Genomic DNA, 9033 nt, shown 5'->3' with positions numbered 1-9033 from the left:
TAATGTGTTATATTGTTTAATTTCTAATATAGGCCCTTGTGTCAGATGATCTAAGTCAATGTTAGAGAATAATTAACTTTTTTAGATGTACAGAATCTCAGTTAGCCTTCATAGCGGGGCTGAACCCGTATTACACCAAGCACTGTAGCTAATATTAGCTGGTATCTCGCCGGTGGACATAAATACAGTAAAGTAATATTCTAATCACAATATATACACAATAATATGTCCATCTTACTTGTGAAATGTTGTCTGTGGAGCCCTCACATCAATAGTCCATAGATCCGAACAACAATATCCCTCAGTGCTGAGGCATCTTCTGCTGTTTTGATTGAGCAAAGTAGGAGGGTATACCGCTCCAAGATGGCCGCCGTATTTCCTGCGCCGGAGCGGCCAATGCGGGGTCTACTCTTATATAGACCCTTTGCACATGACGTCACACAACTTCCGTTTTGGCTCGAAGCTGCGTATCCTTAGTTCCGGTGTACATAATAAGTAATGATAAAGTTGTCTACTTCATATATATCTGACAGCATATGTTGATCAGACAGAACACCGGAGCATGGAGTTTACACAGTCTCTAAAACATTTGCCTAAAATAAGATTTGAAGATGTATCACGATTTGCAAACCAATTTTCTCTGACAACAAAATCTAAATTAGACAAAGGCTACAAATTCTTCACTGAACAATACCTGTTTGACTATGAAGGTAGGTATTTTTGTTTTGCGTAACCGTTAGCTTAGCATTAGTAAATTTTGTTAGCTAGCTAACTACGTGACATAACTGTTCCTTAACCAGAACTTTTTACTGTTTTTGAACTATAACGTTTTAGGCTCTAATCTTGATCAGATTCTTAAATTATAGACTGGAGTTGCCACTCATCCCATAAAATAGGGTTTGTTTGTTATAAGCAGAGATGTCCGGTGCCGCCGCTGCTTTGTAATGCCTTCCTCTAATCGGACCACTTTTTCAGTAACGAATAATCTAACGAGTTCGTATTTCAAATCCAGTAATCAGATTAAAGTTATTTATCCAAATCACTGCGCATTAATATTTTCTTTTGTATTTATTTTTATTCCTTCTGTGCCTCTTTGGGAGAGACTCTGTGACAGCAGCGACAGAAACATGAACAGTGCATGGAGATGCGCATTTTGTTGCTGGAAAAATAGAAATATCGTCAAGCCCAATTGTTTGTGGCTTTTGTCTTGTTTTTTCTAAACTCATAAAAAATAATGATTCACCGGTCGCGTTTTTGGGGGACTTGTGTTTGAACGTGAAGTTGTGTAACGGGTGGTAAGTCAATCAGGCAATCAGGTTTCGATGAAATCTTTTTTTTATTCTGGAGAAGAAGAGTAAAACAATAAATCAACCTCCTCTTCTAATCTCCTTGCACTCCAGCCCACAGCAGCGCAGAACAACGCTGTCACTAACTTTTTTTTTTTTTTTTTTTTACGATTCAACAAAAATCAACGGTAACAAAAAAAAGAAATCTCACAAAAATCATAAACTAAAAACAAGAGGAGAAAAACGCCACCTGGTGGCCACAGCAACACAATAGACAGAGTTAAATAAACAGAGATAAAAAGGATAACTTAAAAAAATAAAGAGACATACCTGGAGAAGAAGAGTAAAACAATAAATCAACCTCCTCTTCTAATCTCCTTGCACTTGTTAAGGAAGAATATTATCTAAAATAGTTTAAACTTAGAAAACAGTTTGGCTCTCTCTTCCTTTAGATCCCAGGTCCTCTCGGCAAGCCACGTGTAGGCACAAGGAAACAACAATGCGTGTTGACATCACAGAATTACAGAGTTTAATCCAATATAAGACAATGCATAAACTTAGAAGTAAGACAATGCACAAACTTACACCAGAAACTGCAGAACAACGGAGACATACATTCATTTACCTAACATAAATGGAAAGAAAGACGTCCAAAGACATCTTTGGAGAATTGCAAGAGCAAATCTAATTTGTTACTTCTGTGTAGAAAGTTTTATCCTCTTGTATTTAATTTATTCAAATAAGGCGTACCTTTTCTCCTCCAACCAGGAGCTATCTCTGACCCTCTCTCAAGCCAGAAACCCCTGCAATGTTTACGGCCTCTCACAGATGAGTGTGAAAAGCTACAACTTCCACTGTATTGTTTTCCCACAGACAAAAGGCAGTTCAAACGATCCTAGCAAACCATCTGCTGTAACTACAGGTAACATAAAGGTCAATAGGCCAGAATAAGTCACTGATTTAAAACCACAATTTAGGCCATTTGAATCAAGATATGTTAAGTTTTAAAACTAGCTTATTTTAAATTTATTTTCTCAACACACTCCAGCCTAAATGTGAAAATAAAAACAATGTTCAACCGGAGTGTGCTGGATTAGCACCGGTTTTTCGCGCCAAAATAAAAGAAAGACAATTATAATAAAACTGGTTATAAAAACCCACAATGATGGTAAAAACTGCAAAATAACACATTAACAAACAACAATAAACATCATATGATAAAACTTCAACATAAACAACATCCGTACAGAAAATAAACATATATCGCAGCAGTGAACTTGTCTGACTTACCCACAGCAGCGCAGAACAATGCTGTGAGGGAAAAGGGGGAAGCGGAGATGCTATGAGGGCGGACCGAGCTACGGAAGCCCAGGAGACACAAAAGAGGCAAAGTGTAGAAAGGCGACCCCCGCAGGCAAAACAACAAATAATAACTAAATAAGATAAAATTCACATATTCTCAGTATAAAATGAATTACAAATTATAATTTTTAAAAAAAGTACATTTGTAACTCTGTTACAGTTGCTCATTTGAGCTTGGAAATGAGCAGAGATGCATAATCAGCCCCAGACTATTTAAAATACTATTCTAAACAACGTTGTTGGAAGCTGTCCTTTATTTTCCATTAATACAGAAAATGAACCTCTAAACGTTACATTACTGACAGGCGGCGGTGTATATGTTTCCTAACTGTGGCTAAAGCTGCTGCTAGCTGGTTTACTCATGATCGGAGGCTGGTTCCTTTGAATACAGTTGGAGAATGGTAAATTGACAATGACTAATAACGGTTATCTAACACGTAAACGCTATTTTATAAAATACAGAAAGTGAACCTCTAAACGTTACAGCACTGACGGAGTATATTTTTTCCTAAATGTGGCTAAAGCTGCTGCTAGGTGGTTTACTCTCCGATCGGAGGCTGTTTATTTTATACACAGTTAGAGAATGGTGATTTTACAATGATTAATAACAGCTATCTAACACTTAAATGCTGTTATTATTAAACTTACCTTTTATTATATCCTTAAGATTAATTTATGAGAATGCGGGAATTTTTCAGCTTGGTTCCCAAGGCAAAATCACACCGGAAGTAAAGATACCCAGTTTTGAGTTATGGCGGCCATTGTCTGACGTCACTGTGAAAAGGGTCTATTATGTCTATGCCATAGACCACAGGTGTCAAACTCCAGTCCTCAAGGGCCGCTGTCCTCCAGTTTTTAGATGTGCCAGAGGTTCAAAACGCTGGAATGAAATGGTTTAATTACCTCCTCCTTGAGTAGATCGGTTCTCCAGAGCCTTAATGACCTGATTATTCTATTCAGGTGTGGTGCAGCAGAGGCTCATCTAAAAGTTGCAGGACACCGGCCCTTTGAGGACTGGAGTTTGACACCCCTGCCATAGACCATAGACATCATACGTAGACGCCTCATGGAGCGCTGAGTCATACGTAAAAGCGTCCGCCATCTTCTACGGAGAGACAGCAGGCGCAAATCGTGACACCGCACCTACTACTGGCACTTCCGGTGGCAGGTGTGACACCTGCCACAAGTGCCACTGCGTTCGGGACTAGCTGCCAGTGCTGCCGCTGCGTTCGGCTGACTTCGGCTGACCTCGGCACCTCTTACTGGCACTTCCGCTGACACCTGCCACAAGTGCCACTGCTTTCGGGACTAGCTGCCAGAGTTGCCACTGTGTTCGGCTGACTTCGGCTGACCTCGGCACCTCGTACTGGCACTTCCGCTGACACCTGCCACAAGTGCCACTGCTTTCGGGACTAGCTGCCAGAGTTGCCACTGTGTTCGGCTGACTTCGGCTGACCTCGGCACCTCGTACTGGCACTTCCGCTGACACCTGCCACAAGTGCCACTGCTTTCGGGATTAGCTGCCAGAGTTGCCACTGTGTTCGGCTGACCTCGGCACCTCTTACTGGCACTTCCTCTGACACCTGCCATTAGTGTCACTGTTTTCGGGTCTAGCTGTCAGTGTTGCCACTGCATTCGGCTGACTTCGGCTGACTTCGGCACCTTCCAAGGGTTTCCACGACCTCATACTGGCACCTCCCACGCCTCACGGACCGCTCTCGCGTATTTTTGCTGACGAGATTTAGGGCGGCCATCTTATAGCGTTCGACCGCTCCACTCAGCGTTATATGTTTAACAGGCACAATGACGTATTTGAACATTTAATCTTTCATAACACGCTGTTTTGTTACTGAAAACCTTATACATGCAGCCATATTTATAAACAGTTGTATTTTTAAAGTATTTTTAATTGTATTATACATACTTCAGCATATTTAAATATGCTTAGTGGGGAAAACAATAGAATAGAAATAGAATATTCTTTGGTGACAGCTTCTGTGTCAGATTTAATATGAATGAATTTATAATTAATGAAAATAATGGTGGATCTGGCACAAAGTATTGCATTTCCTCTTAAGTATTCTGTTCCCTTAAAAAAAGCAAATATGCCCTGGTCTATTTTTTATAGACCAGGGCATATTTGCCCAGCTTCAGTTATTACAACTGAAAACCAGGGATCAGGCCCGAAACCTGGGAGTAGTGATGGACTCTGACTTGAACCTTCAGAGCCACATAAAGACAGTCACAAAGTCGGCCTTCTATCACCTGAAGAACATCTCCAGGATTAGAGGACTAATGTCTCAGCAGGATCTAGAGAAACTCATCCATGCGTTTATCTTTAGCCGTATTGATTACTGCAACAGCGTCTTCACAGGTCTGACTAATAAATCAATCAAACAGCTGCAGCTGATCCAGAACGCTGCTGCTCGCGTTCTCACTAGAACCAGGAAGATAGAGCACATAACACCAGTTATAAAGTCCCTACACTGGCTCCCTGTAGCTCAAAGAATAGACTTTAAAATACTGTTGTTAGTTTATAAATCACTGAACGGTTTAGCACCACAATACATTAAAGATCTGTTATTGCTGTACCAACCATCTAGACCCCTCAGATCTTCTGGTTCTGGTCTGCTCTGCATCCCCAGAACCAGAACCAAACGAGGAGAAGCAGCATTCAGTTTCTATGCACCACGGATTTGGAACAAACTTCCAGAAAACTGTAAAACAGCTGAAACACTGGGTGCCTTTAAATCTCAACTTAAAACCCACCTGTTTACAGTTGCTTATGGCAATTGATGCCTTCTATGTATTTGCGAGTGACTGGGAACCAATTAATGCACAAAATCCGCGTAGGACAGCGAAAGTCCTAGCGCAAAATTTTCGCGAAACAGGCGGACGGAGCCTGGTGCTGCAAGGCTGGAGGCCTTGTCCTGTTAGGCTGTGATTTTATCTTTTCTTTTTATCTTTTTATTACTTTCTTTTTCTTTCTCACTGTTTAAAATTATGTAAAGCACTTTGAAATGCCTTGCTGCTGAAATGTGCTATACAAATAAAATTTGATTGATTGATTGATTGATTATACAGTCTCAAATTTCAGTTTCCAATAAACAGCCTCACTGAAAACATGTTGACAGTTGCCATAAGCTGTCACTTGTGCCACGGGCTTCTGGGTAAGGTGCCACTTGTGCCACCTTACCACTGGGTAAGGTGACACAAGTAAGGTGGCCATGGGTGCCACAGGCTGCTAACCTCATTCTCTATCTGTTTCAGATAGAATGTAGCATATGAATAACTTTAGATCAAACAAATAGAAATAAAATATATCTTAATTAAAACATAATTCTCATACATATTTAAATATACAGCCGGTGTTCAGACTTAAACAGAGAAAGACAACTACTGCACTGTCAGATGGGACCTCTTCTGCAACAGCTGATAATAGCTTCCACTAGGTACCTACCACTACAACTGACACTCGGTTGCCATGGTATGTCAGTGCTGACAAGCTCCTGTCAGTTCCGGATTATAATTATTTTCATACAGGGATCTTAATATAATGCTATTGATTATTAAACCGGGTAAGTTCACTAATATTGACTTATTAGTTAATATTTGTGACAGTGGCAACATGAGATATTGACAATTCCAGAGTGACATTATGTTCAGCATGGTTCCATGACAGTGCACAGGATGTCATAAGTTATAGTGGCTGCCTGGTCTATTATCTAATAGACCAGGCAGCCACTATAACTTTCATTGTTTTTTGTTAAGATAATGCAATTTTTAAAAAAAAAACATGTTATCATAATTTTCCAAAAATGCCTGTTAACCAGTTTTAAATAGTTATTACTTGTTTTTATTTATTAAATTTAATCCCCACTATTTTTCATTATTTGTCAAGTTTATTACAGATTTGTGTGGCATACATGAAGGTTGCTTCTCTGTGTTTGTTTCTGGTTCTGTTCATTGTCTTCAAAGTTTTCTTATTTAAAGATGAGAAAATGACTAAAATCTGAGCTACAAAATGCATTTCAACAGCATTTTCTAGGCAGCAGGAGGACTTTCACTTTCAAGTTAAACCACCTTCAAATTTTTTTTACACCAATATTGAATATTGATAAGTCAAAACACAAAGTATTTACACCTCAACAAATTTGACAATGTGTGAATCCTAAGCAGCATTAAGAACAAGATTGTTACATATTTTTGGAAATAAAAATTACTTTGGGTTATACTTAAGATGAAAATGCTTTTTTCAAAGAAAATTGTGCTGCTTACATATTATTTTATTTGGCAGATATGTTTCAACATTTTTTCAAGTTTATGTCACAAAGTATATGCATAGTAATTGATTTGTCAATATTTATTAGCCATTGTATGTAAATACTTTAAACAGCAATTTGAAGTCTGCTGTAAAATTCATGTTTAGTCAATGTGTGAATTTACTACATCAGGATCAAATAACTTATTATTCCTCCATGAGAAATTATGATCATTAAGCTTAAATTTATTTTTCAAACTTTATTAATTTCTACAATATATGTTATACAGAGTCTGATTATTATTACTATTATCCAGTTGCAACATTTGGCTTCCTGTTGCACCATGTCAGCCACTGTTCTGCGATATAAACATGGGCAAGGGTTGAATGTCTTTTTGATTAAGTAAAAAGTCCTATTAACTATCAGTGATGTGTGATTAACCAGATGTGTCCTTGAACATAGTGACAGGTTCCACTGTAATAGTGACACTTTATAGTATATTCAATTGGCCATCTTGCTTGAATTAAACTCAGTCAAAAATATTCCAGGTGTTAAATGGATAAATGACCAATTACCATTGAATTTTTTTTTATAAACACGCATTATAAGTAACACGTTTTCAAAAAACTGTCATTGCCATCCCCCAAAACATCGGCACCAGTTGTGACAGCTCTGAAACATCCTGGACACCTAACGGCAGCTCTAGTGGAAGCCAGACTCAGTTGTTATAAAGGTGCCGAAACCAATGGCATCCCTGATACCTGCTGTGTATTTGATTAATTCAAAGACGGAAGGAGTCGGCTGGATTATTCAGATGAACTTTAGTGAATAAATAGGATGAACGAATCATACATGATATACAAAACGTGTAGGAATTCAGCTAACATAAGTATTTCTGCGAAAAAAAACTTATTAAATTCTGTCTTCTTCGTCTGTCTTTAAGTTCTTCTTCTACTAGTAATAAAGCATCATGGGATATGTAGTCCATTTGCCTAAGTCAGTGGCAACACTGACAGCTAGACCCGAAAACAGTGGCACTAATGGCAGGTGTCAGCGGAAGTGCCAGTACGAGGTGCCGAGGTCAGCCGAAGTCAGCCGAACGCAGTGGCAACTCTGGCAGCTAGTCCCGAAAGCAGTGGCACTTGTGGCAGGTGTCACACCTGCCACCGGAAGTGCCATTAGTAGGTGCGGTGTCACGATTTGCGCTCGGCCCTGCTGCTTCTACGTGGCAGCAGAGCGATCGGAGCTCCTTAAGTCCTGTGCTCTGTGCTTCAACCGTTTTACGAAACAAACTGGATTCATTGGCATCACCTTTCACAGGTAAGGATGAAAGATCAGAATTACTTGACTTTGCAGCCAGAAATTTGCTTCTAAACAACCGAGACATATTTCCTATGTAGCTTAATTGGTTCGAAATAACCGCTGATTGTTAGCGTAGCAGCTAATGTTTTCACACTGTTTTCTAATGAGAGCTGATGAGAAACCGCTGTTAGAGGAGAAGTTAATTAAAAACCAGAGGATTTAGTGAGGAAAGGTCAGTCAGGATCAGAGCTGGAGCTGCTGCTCTTCAGTCTGTTTCCAGCTCAGCTTCACCATGTCGGTATTTAGCTATAAAGATGCTACGAGTCAGAGCCCAACATGCTGAAAATGTCCTTTTATGAATAGGAAGGAAACATATATGTATTTTCTATTACACTTGTGGATCATTTCTTTTATCCTTGGCTGTAGCCTGTGAACCAGGACGTCTCAGAAGTCATTGAGTTCTCCCAGTGTGACCAGCAGACTGAAGCCCTGCCTGTGACCAGTGTTCCCAGTATAATAAATAAATGTTTTGTTCTTTCACTTTTTTTAATATCTCAATCTGAAGTATTAGTGTATTAATGCAGCATATGTAATGAAATAAAAATAATTTACTCTGTTAGAATTATTTTTCACTCTTTTCTGTCAATAGCAGAATGGACATACTGTAATAAATATTTTTTCTCTGGAAAAAAGTAAGAAAAATATGTAGTTTAATGTTTGACAATGACTGATTTATAAATCAAAGTAATTTCTCTATAATGTATTAAAAAAATACAAGAAAATTATTTGTTTCTTGTCTTGAAATGTTAAATGTAGATTAA

The 9033-nt window shown here is 38.9% G+C and overlaps 1 long non-coding RNA gene across 1 annotated transcript; it reads left to right on the top strand.

Annotated features, from left to right (window-relative positions):
- The first annotated feature begins 7829 nt into the window (after nucleotides 1–7829).
- Nucleotides 7830–8994, top strand: LOC148156640 (uncharacterized). Its single transcript, XR_015764403.1, has 2 exons — nucleotides 7830–8230; nucleotides 8639–8994. It is a non-coding gene; the product is annotated as an uncharacterized LOC148156640 (long non-coding RNA).
- Nucleotides 8995–9033: the final 39 nt, after the last annotated feature.

The sequence above is a fragment of the Poecilia mexicana genome, unplaced genomic scaffold (assembly GCF_051168715.1).
Source record: "Poecilia mexicana isolate PSO_F unplaced genomic scaffold, ASM5116871v1 scaffold_10, whole genome shotgun sequence".
NCBI classification, from domain to species: Eukaryota; Metazoa; Chordata; class Actinopteri; order Cyprinodontiformes; family Poeciliidae; genus Poecilia; species Poecilia mexicana.
This window is presented reverse-complemented; position numbering and strand designations above follow the sequence as displayed.